At 44.0% G+C, this 15,544-nt stretch overlaps 4 non-coding genes across 4 annotated transcripts; all 4 read left to right on the top strand.

Moving 5' to 3' along the window:
- The first annotated feature begins 7,494 nt into the window (after positions 1 to 7,494).
- TRNAL-CAG (transfer RNA leucine (anticodon CAG)) lies at positions 7,495 to 7,577 on the top strand. Its single transcript has one exon. It is a non-coding gene; the product is annotated as a tRNA-Leu (tRNA).
- Positions 7,578 to 8,073: 496 nt separating this feature from the next.
- Positions 8,074 to 8,146, top strand: TRNAF-GAA (transfer RNA phenylalanine (anticodon GAA)). Its single transcript has one exon. It is a non-coding gene; the product is annotated as a tRNA-Phe (tRNA).
- Positions 8,147 to 13,282: 5,136 nt separating this feature from the next.
- On the top strand, positions 13,283 to 13,365 carry TRNAL-CAG (transfer RNA leucine (anticodon CAG)). The gene has a single exon. It is a non-coding gene; the product is annotated as a tRNA-Leu (tRNA).
- Positions 13,366 to 13,961: 596 nt separating this feature from the next.
- Positions 13,962 to 14,034, top strand: TRNAR-CCU (transfer RNA arginine (anticodon CCU)). Its single transcript has one exon. It is a non-coding gene; the product is annotated as a tRNA-Arg (tRNA).
- Positions 14,035 to 15,544: the final 1,510 nt, after the last annotated feature.

Genomic DNA, 15,544 nt, shown 5'->3' with positions numbered 1-15,544 from the left:
TGAAAACTATTTGATGTTTCCAGAGTCTATTTTGAAAGGAAAAATTCAGGACATTTTAAATTTGCCCCAAGGACCCTCAGGAATTCTGCCAAAATGCCAACTTTGGGGACTGGTTTTACTGCTCAGAATGTGTCTTGCGAGAAATAATATGTAACAAAAATATATCATCAGGCATTAGATCAATCAGATGAGCAATAAATGCTATTTAGTGTCAAATATATTTTTCTGCACAAAAACTACAAGAAAAGAAAAAACCCTTATTAGGAAACGACATCACTATAAATAGCCTGAAAAAGTAATTAATCCGAATACTTAGCGTAAGGCCGGGTTCAGATGAGCAAATGAATATTCATCCTATTTTCACCCAGAAAATTCAAACATTCGGATCTGTATTCCATCCGTGTGTCTGTTTTATTACATTAATAATTTCACATTAACAGTTTAAAATTAAAATAATCAAATACAGTTTCTAGTGATACAGAGGTGACCCGTAAGGAGAGAGAGAGCTCGGGTACAGTTCTGGTACCGGATACAAAACCCAAAACTGAGGAACCCGAAATGAAGGGTTAACACATTTACTAACAGCCATTTTGCAGTGTTTCACATGGTATCACTACTGGGGGGGTTTCCTATAGGCCCCTCACAGTCACTTCAAAACTGAACAGATCTGCAAAAAATAGGACTTGGAAATTTTCTTGAGAAGAAAATGAAATCTTGCTGCTAAATTTTGACATTTCTAACATTCTAACAAAATAAAAGGAGGTTTGAGAAATTATGCTGACAAAAAGTACAGATATGGGAAATGTTATTTATTAACTTTTTTGTGTGGTGTGACAAGCTGGCTTAAAGTGAACCTGTCAGCAGGATTGTGCACAGTAACCTACAGACACTGTCAGGTCAGCGCAGATATACTGATTACAATGACACCTGGGTGATGAAATCCATCTTGTGGTTGTTGTTTAATCTTTATTTGCAACTTTCAGTTAATGAGATCCCCGTGCTCTGTGGTGGGGCTGTGGGCGGGGCTGTGGCGGGGCTGTGGGTGGGGCTGTGGGTGGGGCTGTGGGAGGTGTGTGGGTGGGGCTTTAAGTGATTCTATGCTTACATTTGCATCTGTATGGGCTTATGACAGGTCAGTGATCCTTCAGTAACCTGCCCCCTATTTTACATACTTGATAGAATATTGTTTAGAAAAAAAAGTACATTCATCACACAGGCGCTGGCGCCGTAGGATAATACAATGGATAATATGCATGTATTTTTTCATGATTTGGTCATATATTATTGTGGGGGAACAAAATTATCTTCATCAACATAGCGCTGGCGGCACTTGCGCTGTAGCATGATTGCATGTATAATGTCCACTTATTTATTTTATTTGGTGATATAAATTTATTCAGAAAAAATACTCTGTCAAAATGGTGCCGACAGTGCCTGCACAGTAGCATCTATCGGATCGCCAACAAATGCTGCTGTGCAGGAGCCGCCGGCACCATTTTGCTAGAGGGAAAAAATTGTCTCCTCAAAGATGCTTTCTTGTAACTAAGCTCAAAATTAGCTTAGCCTGTAAGGGATTCAAAATCAATATTAAAGTACCGTATATACTCGAGTATAAGCCGACCCGAGTATAAGCCGACCCCCCTAATTTTGCCACAAAAAACTGGGAAAACTTATTGACTCGAGTATAAGCCTAGGGTGGAAATGCAGCAACTACCGGTGAATTTCAAAAATAAAAATAGATACCAATAAAAGTAAAATTAATTGAGACATCAGTAGCTGCGTTCATATATCCCCATATCTGCCCCATACTGTGCTCTGCTGCGTTCATATATCCCCATATCTGCCCCATACTGTGCTCTGCTGCGTTCATATATCCCCATATCTGCCCCATACTGTGCTCTGCTGCGTTCATATATCCCCATATCTGCCCCATACTGTGCTCTGCTGCGTTCATATATCCCCATATCTGCCCCATACTGTGCTCTGCTGCGTTCATATATCCCCATATCTGCCCCATACTGTGCTCTGCTGCATTCATATATCCCCATATCTGCCCCATACTGTGCTCTGCTGCGTTCATATATCCCCATATCTGCCCCATACTGTGCTCTGCTGCGTTCATATCTCCCCATATCTGCCCCATACTGTGCTCTGCTGCGTTCATATCTCCCCATATCTGCCCCATACTGTGCTCTGTTGCGCTCATATATCCCCATATCTGCCCCATACTGTGCTCTGCTGCGTTCATATATCCCCATATCTGCCCCATACTGTGCTCTGCTGCGTTCATATATCCCCATATCTGCCCCATACTGTGCTCTGCTGCGTTCATATATCCCCATATCTGCCCCATACTGTGCTCTGCTGCGTTCATATATCCCCATATCTGCCCCATACTGTGCTCTGCTGCGTTCATATATCCCCATATCTGCCCCATACTGTGCTCTGCTGCGTTCATATATCCCCATATCTGCCCCATACTGTGCTCTGCTGCGTTCATATATCCCCATATCTGCCCCATACTGTGCTCTGCTGCGTTCATATATCCCCATATCTGCCCCATACTGTGCTCTGCTGCGTTCATATACCCCCATATCTGCCCCATACTGTGCTCTGCTGCGTTCATATATCCCCATATCTGCCCCATACTGTGCTCTGCTGCGTTCATATATCCCCATATCTGCCCCATACTGTGCTCTGCTGCGTTCATATATCCCCATATCTGCCCCATACTGTGCTCTGCTGCGTTCATATATCCCCATATCTGCCCCATACTGTGCTCTGCTGCGTTCATATATCCCCATATCTGCCCCATACTGTGCTCTGCTGCGTTCATATATCCCCGTATCTGCCCCATACTGTGCTCTGCTGCGTTCATATATCCCCGTATCTGCCCCATACTGTGCTTCGCTGCGTTCATATATCCCCATATCTGCCCCATACTGTGCTCTGCTGCGTTCATATATCCCCATATCTGCCCCATACTGTGCTCTGCTGCGTTCATATATCCCCATATCTGCCCCATACTGTGCTCTGCTGCGTTCATATATCCCCATATCTGCCCCATACTGTGCTCTGCTGCGTTCATATATCCCCATATCTGCCCCATACTGTGCTCTGCTGCGTTCATATATCCCCATATCTGCCCCATACTGTGCTCTGCTGCGTTCATATATCCCCATATCTGCCCCATACTGTGCTCTGCTGCGCTCATATTGCCCCATAGATGCTTGGTATAAGTCTGTGCCATGGCCGCTGCTGCTGCAATTAAAAAAAGAAAAAGCCATACTCACCTCGCTGATTGCAGCTCCCAGCGTCCAGTCCCGGCGTTTCTCTGCTCTGACTGATCAGGCAGAGGGCGCCGCGCACACTAGTGCGTCATCGCGCCCTCTGACCTGAACAGTCAGAGCGCAGATAGACACCGGGAAGATGGATCGGCGCCCGGCGGCTGGAACGTGGACAGGTGAATATAACATACTCACCTAGTCCTGGCGATCATCGCGCTGTCCCCGCCTGTCACAGCTGTCTTCGGTGCCGCAGCTTCTTTCTCTATCAGCGGTCACCAGCACCGCTGATTAGAGAAATGAATAGGCGGCTCCGCCCCTATGGGAGGTGGAGCCGCCTATTCATTTTTCTAATGAGCGGTCCCACGTGACCGGTGAAGAGAGGAAGAAGCTGCAGCGCCGAAGCCCGTGGGACGGCAGGGACAGCGCGAGGATCGCTGGGACTAGGTAAGTATACCTCAGCGCCCTCTCCCCCTCACCCGCCGACCCCACCGCTACCGTGACTCGAGTATAAGCCAAGGGGGGCACTTTCAGCCCAAAAATTTGGGCTGAAAATCTCGGCTTATACTCGAGTATATACGGTAATAATAGTTCTTGAAAAAGAATGAAAATTTGCTGCAAACATTTATCCCTTCTAACTTCTAAACAAAATAAAAAGAGGTTTACAAAAATGATGCAGAAATAGACATAGAAAGTAAAATAGAAATATGGGAAATGTTATTTATTGACTATTTTGACACAGCCCATGTAATATATAGCACAGCCACGTAGTATATAACACAGCCCACGTAATATATAGCACAGCACATGCAGCATATAACACAGCCCACGCAGTACAGTATATAACAAAGCACACGCAGCATATAACACAGCACATGCAGAATTTAGCACAGCCCATGCAGTATATAACACAGCCCACATAATATAAAACACAGCCCATGCAGTATATAACACAGCCCACGCCGTATATATCTCAGCACACGTAATATAAAACACAGCCCACACAGTATATAACACAGCCCACGCAGTATATAACACAGCACATGCAGCATATAGCCAGCCCACGCAGTATAAAACACAGCCAACGCAATATATAACACAGCCCACATAAAATATAGCACAGCCCATCCAGTATATAACACAACCACGCAGTATATAACACAGGGCACACAGTATATAACACAGCCACGTGGTATATATCACAGCCCATGTAATATATAGCACAGCACACGTAGCATATAACACAGCCCACGCAGTATATAACACAGCACATGCAGCATATAATACAGCACATGCAGCATTTAGCATAGCCCATGCAGTATATAACACAGCCCACATAATATAAAACACAGCCCACACAGTATATAACACAGCCCACACAGTATATAACACAGCACATGCAGCATATAGCACAGCCCACGCAGTATAAAACACAGCACACACAGCATATAGCACAGCCCACGCAGTATAAAACACAGCCCACGCAATATATAACAGAGCCCAAGTAAAATATAGCTCAGCCCACGCAGTATATAACACAGCCACGCAGTATATAACACAGGGCACGCAGTATATAACACAGCCACGCAGTATATAACACAGCCCACGCAGTATATAACACAGCCCATGCAGTATATAGCACAAGCCACGCAGTATATAACACAGGCCACGCAGTATATAGCACAGCCCACGCAGTATATAACACAGGCCACGCAGTATATAACAGTGGCCACGCAGTATATAACAGTGGCCACGTAGTATATAACAGTGGCCACACAGTATGTAACACAGCCAACGCAGTGTATAACACTGCTCACGTAGTATATAACACTGCCCACATAGTATATAGCAGCGACGCAATATATAACACAGCCCGCATAATTTATAGCACAGCCCACACAGTATATAACACAGCCCATGCAGTAAATAGCAGCCAGGCAGTTTATAACACAGCCCATGTAGTATATAGAAAAAATAATTAAAATAAAAAATAGTTATATACTCACCCTCCGGCGTTCAGCGAAGCTGTCCCGATGCGCGTGTGGCTCCCGCCAGCTTCCGTTACCAGAGATGAATTGCGAAATTACCCTGATGACTTAGCGGTCTCATTAGACCGCTAAGTCTTCTGGGTAATTTTGCAATGCATCTCTGGGAACAGAAGCTGGCGGCTGCCGCATGCGCATCGGCGGTTGACTGAAGGTGAGAACAGCAGGTTTGTTTTTTTTTAATTGTTTTTAACATTAAATTTTTTACTATTGATGCTGCATAGACAGCATCAATAGTAAAAAGTTGGTCACACAGGGTTAATAGCAGCGTTAACGAAGTGCGTTATGCGGACCGTTAACGTTGCCATTAACCCTGTGTGAGCACTGACTGGAGGGGAGTATGGAGCGGGCGCCGGGCACTGACTGGACGGAAGTAGGGAGGGACTAATTCTCAGCCGAGTTGCGGCTGCGACCAATCAGCGACGCGGTATTTCCGTGACAGACAGACAGACGGAAGTACCCTTTAGACGATTATATAGATAGATTTTGTGTGATGTGACTATCTGGCTTAAGGATAAAAACAGTAAAAGTGTTAAAATGTCTAATTTCCCAAAATTTTAGACACAAAACTATAGATATTTTCAGAAAAAGGCTAAAAACATGCTGACCTAAATTTACTGCTAACATAAAGGACAATATGTCACAAACAGACACTTGCAAAATGATTGTGATATGTTGAAACATTGCAGAGTTATTAATGCATAAAGTGACACTTGTCACATTGGAAAAATTGGGCTTGGTCATTAATAGTGTTGAGCGATACCGTCCGATACTTGAAAGTATCGGTATCGGATAGTATCGGCCGATACCCGAAAAATATCGGATATCGCCGATACCGATATCCGATACCAATACAAGTCAATGGGACATCAAGTATCGGAAGGTATTCTCATGGTTCCCAGGGTCTGAAGGAGAGGAAACTCTCCTTCAGGCCCTGGGATCCATAGGGATGTGTAAAATAAAGAATTAAAATAAAAAATATTGATATATTTACCTCTCCGGCGGCCCCTGAACTCAGCGCGTGTAACCGGCAGGCTTCTTTGTTCAAAATCAGCGCTTTTAGGACCTGAGAATCACGTCCCGGCTTCTGATTGGTCGCGGGCCGCCCATGTGACCGCCACGCGACCAATCACAAGCCGCGACGTCACCGCAAGCTATTAGCGCGCTCATTTTTGAAAAATGAGCGCGTTAATGACTTTCAAAGATGTAGCGGCTTGTGATTGGTCGCGGCCACGCGACCAATCACAAGCCGCGACGTCACCGCAAGCTATTAGCGCGCTCATTTTTGAAAAATGAGCGCGTTAATGACTTTCAAAGATGTAGCGGCTTGTGATTGGTCGCGGCCACGCGACCAATCACAAGCCGCGACGTCACCGCAAGCTATTAGCGCGCTCATTTTTGAAAAATGAGCGCGTTAATGACTTTCAAAGACGTAGCGGCTTGTGATTGGTCGCGGCCACGCGACCAATCACAAGCCGCGACGTCACCGCAAGCTATTAACGCGCTCTTTTTTAATCACAAGCCGCTACGTCTTTGAAAGTCATTAACGCGCTCATTTTTCAAAAATGAGCGCGCTAATAGCTTGCGGTGACGTCGCGGCTTGTGATTGGTCGCGTGGCCGCGACTAATCACAAGCCGCTACGTCTTTGAAAGTCATTAACGCGCTCATTTTTCAAAAATGAGCGCGCTAATAGCTTGCGGTGACGTCGCGGCTTGTGATTGGTCGCGTGGCGGTCACATGGGCGGCCCGCGACCAATCAGAAGCCGGGACGTGATTCTCAGGTCCTAAAAGCGCTGATTTTGAACAACGAAGCCTGCCGGTTACCCGCGGACTCACCAGGGGCCGCCGGAGAGGTAAATATATCAATATTTTTTATTTTAATTCTTTATTTTACACATCTCTATGTATCCGATACCGATACCCGATACCACAAAAGTATCGGATCTCGGTATCGGAATTCCGATACCGCAAGTATCGGCCGATACCCGATACTTGCGGTATCGGAATGCTCAACACTAGTCATTAAGCTCAAAAGTGTCTCTGTCACTAAAGGGTTAATGATCAATAATAAAAATAAATTATGATACATTGCTATACATCCAAAGCAATGATCATCTTTCTACCATCTGGTTCACAAACAGTTAATAACAGAGAATTCAGTGAAGTCAGGATGGCCGAGCGGTCTAAGGCGCTGCGTTCAGGTCACAGTCTCCTCTGGAGGCGTGGGTTCAAATCCCACTTCTGACATCAGTTCTTTTATGCCATGAGATTGTTCAGCTTTATTCCCCTTTACTCTTTATTACATTATTACCCTGCAAGTAACGCCTCCTTGTAAAAGACATAAACATGATCAGTAAATAAAAATGCCTGTATCTCAGGAACTGTATGGAGAATTGTAAAAAAGCTAAAAAGTAGTAAACTCAAGGGAACAGTGGGACTAAAATAAGTGCAAAAACTGGCCAGTTCTGACCTTGGGACAGGTCCTCTTGAAGGCGTTTCTCTGTACAGTAAAATTTAGTATTTTAGTCTGTTCTAAATATAATAAAAAGGTATTGTAATAAATTGTGACTATCTATACCCCGACTTGTCCACTATTGTATCACTTTCAATATGCTACTATAACTTACTGTTTTTCCACCAGGACGATAAATCTTCAGAACTATTGATGATATAAAAATAATTTTCTTTTCTGAAACTCTTCTGTACCTCAGTTCACACTGTGGAATATTGAAGACCCCCATCAGCCGAAATAGCTCAGTTGGGAGAGCGTTAGACTGAAGATCTAAAGGTCCCTGGTTCGATCCCGGGTTTCGGCATAAGGATTGGTATTTTGTTAAAGAATATTTTAAAATTTTCTTTTGCATAGATATTTTTTCTAGGTCTCCACAATTCATATATTTTAAACACATAATATCATAACCTTAAAAATTGTAATCGCGGTTTAAAAGTCTGTAACATGTGTATGTGATACTGACATCTAGTGGCCAATATGACGACTGCAACGTTTCATTACTAATTGTTATTTACAAATCAAATCTAAACTTATAAAAAATCCTAACATGTATATGATACTTTCTAATGAAAGGCTAAAATTCCCAATTTTACTTTTTCCTGATACAGGGATCTATAGATTTGTTGTTTTTTTATTAGTATTTTGTGTTATAAGGAATAAACATCGCAGCAAAGAAAACAAAGAAAATATGGTTTAATTACTTTACTAATTTGAATATCATAAAAATAAAGTATAAGGCTGTGTTTACATGATGTGTTCCCAAAGCATTTTATTGTTGCAAATTTAAAAAAAATATAGTAAAACTCAGGAGTTTTACTGCATTTTCCTTTTTGTTTGGTGAAAGCATTGTGTGAGCAAGTTCTTAGCGTGAATTCAGTGGTGTACCAGTAATAGTGGCAAACTACATGTCTGCTATCAGGCCTGTGAGTCGGGAGTCCACTGCCAGTGCCAGCCCCCCTGCCCGGTATCACACTATGAGCTGTATCTGTATCATGGAGGAAGATACAGGTGAATGCAATGATGGAACAAGGATCCATTCTCTGATCTCTGATGTATAAGGGCAGCAGGCGCTATAGAGACTGGAGCAGTGAGGGAACAAGTAAACCCCGGGCAGCACGCTGGGAGAAGCCGACAAGGACCTGACAGTCTGACTATTCTGGATCGTGGCTCAGTCCCTGCTAGTAAACCAGCCAAGCATGAGTTTTTTGACACGCTGAAAACTATTTGATGTTTCCAGAGTCTATTTTGACCAATGATATCTGGGTGATGAAATCTGTCTTGTGGTTGTTGTTTAATCTTTATTTGCATCTAACTAATCAAATAAACAATATTGGACAAGGGTAACCATTCAAAATCTTTGCAACTTTCAGTTAATGAGATCCTCGTGCTCTGTGGCGGCCTGTGGCGGGTGTTGTGAATTCTGTGGCTGAGTTCACTTCTGTGGTCACAAGTGGTATTGCAGTCTCTGGGCTTCCTCCCTCAGGTGTTTTGGTGAGCTCGTTGGCTGCCTTGCTATTTAGCTCCACCTGAGTCTGTCTTCCTTGCTCCTTGTCAATGTTCCAGTGTTGGATCTGAGCTACTGCATCTTTCCTTGGGCCTGCTGCTCTGCTAGATAAGTGCTTCTAGTTTGTTTTCTGTTTTTTTCTGTCCAGCTTGCTATTAACTTTTGCTGGAAGCTCTGAGAAGCAAAGGGGTGCACCGCCGTGCTGTTAGTTCGGCACGGTGGGTCTTTTTGCCCCTTTGCGTGGTTTTCGTTTTAGGGTTTTTTGTAGACTGCATAGTTCTCTTTGCTATCCTCGCTCTGTCTAGAATATCGGGCCTCACTTTGCTGAATCTATTTCATTCCTACGTTTGTCTTTTCATCTTGCTAACAGTCATTATATGTGGGGGGCTGCCTATTCCTTTGGGGTATTTCTCTGAGGTAAGTCAGGCTTGTATTTCTATCTTCAGGCTAGTCAGCTCCTCAGGCAGTGCCGAGTTGCATAGGTAGTGATAGGCGCAATCCACTGCTGCTTATAGTTGTGTGAGGATAGATCAGGTACTGCAGTCTACAGAGATTCCACGTCTCAGAGCTCGTCCTATTGTTTTTGGTTATTGCCAGATCTCTGTATGTGCGCTGATTACTGCACGCTGTGTTGCCTGATTGCCAGCCATAACAGGCGGGGCTGTGGGCAGGGCTTTGGGAGGTGTGTGGGTGGGGCTTTGGGAGGTGTGTGGGTGGGGCTATATGTGATTCTATGCTTACATTTGCATCTGTATGGGCTTATGACTGGTCAGTGATCCTGCAGTGACCTGCCCCCTATTTTACATACTGCATAAAATATTGTCTAGAAACGAAAAAAGTACATTCATCATGCATGTGCTGGCGCTGTAGGATGGTACAATGGATAATTTGCATGTATTTATTCATGATTTGTCATATATTATTGTGGGGGGGAAAAATTATCTTCATCAACATAGCGCTGGCGGCACTTGCGCTGTAGCATGATTGCATGTATAATGTGCACTTATTTATTTTATTTGGTGATATAAATTTATTCAGAAAAAAAAACTCTGTCAAAATGGTGCCGACAGTGCCTGCCCAGGAGCATCTATCGGATCGCCAACAGATGCTACAGCGCAGGAGCCGCCGGCGCCATTTTGCTAGAGGAAAAAAAATTGTCTCCTCAAAGATGCTTTTTGGTCACTAAGCTCAAAATTAGCTTAGCCTGTAAGGGATTCAAAATCAATATTAAAATAATAATAGTTTTTGAAAAAGAATGAAAATTTGCTGCAAACGTTTAACCCTTCTAACATTTAAACAAAATAAAAAGCGGTTTACAAAAATGATGCAGAAATAGACATAGAAAGTAAAATAGAAATATGGGAAATGTTATTTATTGACTACTAGATGGTGACCCGATTCGAATGCATCGGGTATTCTAGAATATGTATGTATGCATATAGCAGCCACATAGTATATAGCACAGGCCACATAGTATATAGGAGCCACGTAGTATATAGCAGCCATGCAGTATAGAACACAGCCACGTAGTATATAACACAGCCCACATAATGTATAGCAAGGGCCACGCAGTATATAACGCAGCCCACGCAGTATATAACACAGCCCACTCTGGCGGCGGCGGTGAGGCAGCGGCTCTGGCGGCGGCGGTGAGGCGGTGTCATGATTATTGTAGGCTGTAGGCTTTCTTGAAGAGATGGGTTTTCAGGTTCCGTCTGAAGGATCCGAGGGTGGTGGATATTCGGACATGTTGAGGCATGGAATTCCAGAGGATGGGGGATGTTCGGGAGAAATCTTGGAGGCGGTTGTGTGAGGAACGAATAAGTGTGGAGGAGAGTAGGAGGTCTTGGGAGGATCGAAGATTACGTGAGGGAAGATATTAGGGGAGATTAGTTCAGAGATATAGGGAGGGGACAGGTTGTGGATGGTTTTGTAGATTAGTGTTAGTAGTTTGAACTGGATTTGTTGGGGAATTGGGAGCCAGTTGAGGGATTTGCAGAGGGGAGAAGCAGGGGAGTAGCGAGGAGAGAGGTGGATTAGCCGGGCAGCAGAGTTGAGGACAGACTGGAGTGGTGCAAGAGAGTTAGCTGGCAGGCCACAGAGGAGGGTGTTGCAGTAATCGAGGTATGAGATGATGAGGGCATGCATAAGTGTTTTGGTAGATTGTGGGCTGAGGAAGGAACGGATTCTGGCAATATTTTTGAGTTGGAGGCGACAGGAGGTGGCAAGAGCTTGAACGTGAGGTTTGAAGGACAGGGCAGAGTCGAGAGTTACCCCGAGGCAGCAGATTTCAGGTGCGGGAGAGAGCGTGATGTCGTTTACCATAATAGAAAGATCGGGTAGGGGGGATACGTGAGGTGGGAAAAAGATTATGAATTCGGTTTTGTCTACATTGAGATTTAGGAAGCGAGAGGTGAAGAAGTAGGATATGGCTGACAGACACTTTGGGATTCTGGACAGCAGGGAGGTGACATCTGGGCCAGAGAGGTAGATCTGAGAGTCGTCTGCATACAGGTGGTACTGGAAGCCATGGGACTTCATGAGTTGTCCTAGGTCAAGGGTATAGATGGAAAAAAAGTAGGGGCCCTAGGACAGAGCCTTGGGGGACTCCAACAGAGAGAGGGCGGGATGAGGAGGTAGTGTGGGAATGGGAAACGCTAAATGTGCGGTTGGATAGGTATGAGGCAATCCAGGACAGGGCAAGGTCTTTGATGCCAAGGGAAGAAAGAATCTGTAGCAGTAGGCAGTGATCGACTGTGTCGAAAGCAGAAGACAGGTCAAGAAGGAGGAGGATGGTGAACTGTCTGTTAGCTTTGGCTGTGACTAAGTCATTAGTAATTTTTGTCAGGGCAGTTTCGGTGGAGTGGTGGGGGCGGAAGCCAGATTGGAGGTTGTCAAGGAGAGCATTAGATGAGAGGTGGGTGGAAAGTTGAGCATGGACATGTTCATGGACACGCTGTATATAACAAAGCCCACACAGTATATAACACAGGCCACGCAGTATATAACACAGGCCACGCAGTATATAGCACAGCCCAAGCAGTATATAGCACAGGCCACGCAGTATATAACACAGGCCACGCAGTATATAACACAGGCCACGCAGTATATAACTGAGACTTAGCGAGACCGCTAAGTATTCTGGGTAATTTCACAATGCATCTCTGGGAACGGAAGCTGGAGGCAGCCGCGTGCGCATCGGCGGTTGACAGAAGGTGAGAACAGCAGGTTTTTTTTTTATTATTATTTTTAACATTAGATTTTTTTACTATTGATGCTGCATAGGCAGCATCAATAGTAAAAAGTTGGTCACACAGGGTTAATAGAAGCATTAACGAAGTGCGTTATGCGTGCCATTAACCCTGTGTGAGGACTGACTGGAGGGGAGTATGGTGCGGGCGCCGAGCACTGACTGGACGGAAGTAGGGAGGGACTAATTCTCGGCGGGCTGCAGCCGCGACCAATCAGCGACGCGGGATTTCCGTGACAGACAGACAGACAGACGGAAGTACCCTTTAGACGATTATATAGATAGATTTTGTGTGATGTGACTATCTGGCTTAAGGATAAAAACAGTCAAAGTGTTAAAATGTCTAATTTCCCAAAATTTTAGACACAAAACTATAGATATTTTCAGAAAAAGGCTAAAAACATGTTGACCTAAATTTACTGCTAACATAAAGGACAATATGTCACAAACAGACACTTGCAAAATGATTATGATATGCTGAAACATTGCAGAGTTATTAATGCATAAAGTGACACTTGTCACATTGGAAAAATTGGGCTTGGTCATTAAGCTCAAAAGTGTCTCTGTCACTAAAGGGTTAATTATCAATAATGAAAATAAATTATGATACATTGCTATACCTCAAAAGCAATGATCATCTTTCTACCATCTGGTTCACAAACAGTTAATAAAGGGAAATTAGTGAAGTCAGGATGGCCGAGCGGTCTAAGGCGCTGCGTTCAGGTCGCAGTCTCCTCTGGAGGCGTGGGTTCGAATCCCACTTCTGACATCAGTTTTTTTCTGCCATGAGGTTCCTCAGCTTCTCTCCTGTTACTGATTAATTCATGTTACATTGCATAATGGCATTTATATTTGTAAGCAGCAAAACCTGGAACCTTCAGCTCTTCTGTCTAACACTCCTTTAACTAATTTCAGCCTACAATGGTTTCTTACAGGCACCTAAGGAATTGAAAGCTAAATAATATTTATTTGTGTGACACCTTTAACCCTATCTCTGTCGTTTATATAGTATACCGTAATGAGAATATCACAAAGTCTAACCCTTTCTATACTGCGATCAGACCCCATACCTTGTGGATAATCACGACCTGTCTGATCACATTCCTTATCTTAGAGTGCAGTTATGTGCGCTAACACCTGTAGCTAATGTACACACCTCAAAGATAGATCAGCTTTTCATAGATAAGGAACACGCAGGAATTGGATAATTTCTGCGCTAAACAACTAACAGTTCATAAGTATAATGTGTTTGGTGGTAATGTAATCTAAAAGGAACCTGACCGACCTTTCCCACCAGTCTCCTGTGGAGCTCGGTCCCTGGAGCAAACACACAGTCCACGTTATGTGTGCAAATAAATGCCATAAGCCCCAGTGGCCTAATGGATAAGGCACTGGCCTCCTAAGCCAGGGATTGTGGGTTCGAGTCCCATCTGGGGTGGTTCATGAAAGCATCACATTTTTTTTTTCTTAAAACATTTCTTTATGGTCTCCATTATGTTAAGTGTAATATTTGTACTAAGAGTGAGTTTCTTTTACTTTGCCAGTGATTGTCATTTATATATCTATATATATAAAAATGAGTGTATGTGTGTATTTGTGTGTGTATCGACGATGATGTCATGATGTCATAATAGTGCCATGGCGATGATGATATCATAAAGATTGCCATGGCGACAATGGTGTCATTATAGGTTGCAATGGTGACAGTTATGTCATAAAGGTTGCCATGGTGACGATGATGTCATAATAGATTGCCATGGCAACAATGATGTCTGAATGGTTGCCATGGCAAAGATGATGTCATAATGGGTATATGGGCAGGGAACTATGGGATGGAGGATGTATGATGGATATATGGGCACGGGACTATAACATGAAAGATATGTCTGTTGAGAATATGAGCACAGAACTATGGGATGAAGGATATGTATGATGGGAATATGGGCACGGGACTATGGGATGGAGGATATGTATGATGGGAATATGGGCACGGGACTATTGGATGCAGGATATGTATGATGGGAATATGGGCACAGGACTATTGGATGCAGGATATGTATGATGGGAATATGGGCACGGGACTATTGGATGCAGGATATGTATGATGGGAATATGGGCACAGGACTATGAAATGAACAATATGTATGATGGGAATATGGGCACGGGACTATGGGATGGAGGATAATCATTATAATTTGTTATAAGTAACCACAGTTTGTTTCTGTGCTTGGGCAATGCAGGGCTCTTCAGCTAGTACACTATAAATTCCAGGACTGCTGATTGTATTATCGACTCTTCTACAAGGAGTTAATATCTTGCTAGAAAATCTAAGGCAGGGTTAATGTTAATGTCAGGAAAGTGGCTGACCCGGTATGAAACGACCCAACCGTAAGTCAGTCACCAACTGCACAACAAACAAGGGAACACTGGGGACACAATTACAATGGTGGGCCCTGCGATAGGGAACATAGAAATGGACACCTCCTGCACTCTCCTAAGGATGTGCCCTGATCTCCCTGACGTCCCTATACAGGTTCTTTCAACCTGTCGCCGAGCAGGATACTTAACCCTCGCTTGCCCTGCACATATCCCTAAGTTAGGAATTGGCAAGTGAGGACACTGGTCCAACCGCTACACTAATAAAACACAAAGGGAAGGTATGACAGACAAGGTAAAGGAAAACAACACTTAGCTCACTGCTGCAAAGCACAGCAGGAATGAAACACCAGATTCACCGGACTCAGCTGAAGAACAACTGCTCCCAGCAAGCTCCTTCTCCCAGCTTGGTCACTGCAGAATGATCTAACACTGACAGTCAGCTGATGCATCAGGTGACCTCTTGAAGGATGGTGGGAGTGGTCGCCACCCACATCAGCTGACCCAGCAGAAATTTTATCACTATCATGAAGTACAATATATCACGAAAAAATATCTCAGAATCATCGAGA

This window comes from Ranitomeya imitator, chromosome 10 (genome assembly GCF_032444005.1).
Source record: "Ranitomeya imitator isolate aRanImi1 chromosome 10, aRanImi1.pri, whole genome shotgun sequence".
NCBI lineage: Eukaryota > Metazoa > Chordata > Amphibia > Anura > Dendrobatidae > Ranitomeya > Ranitomeya imitator.
This window is presented reverse-complemented; position numbering and strand designations above follow the sequence as displayed.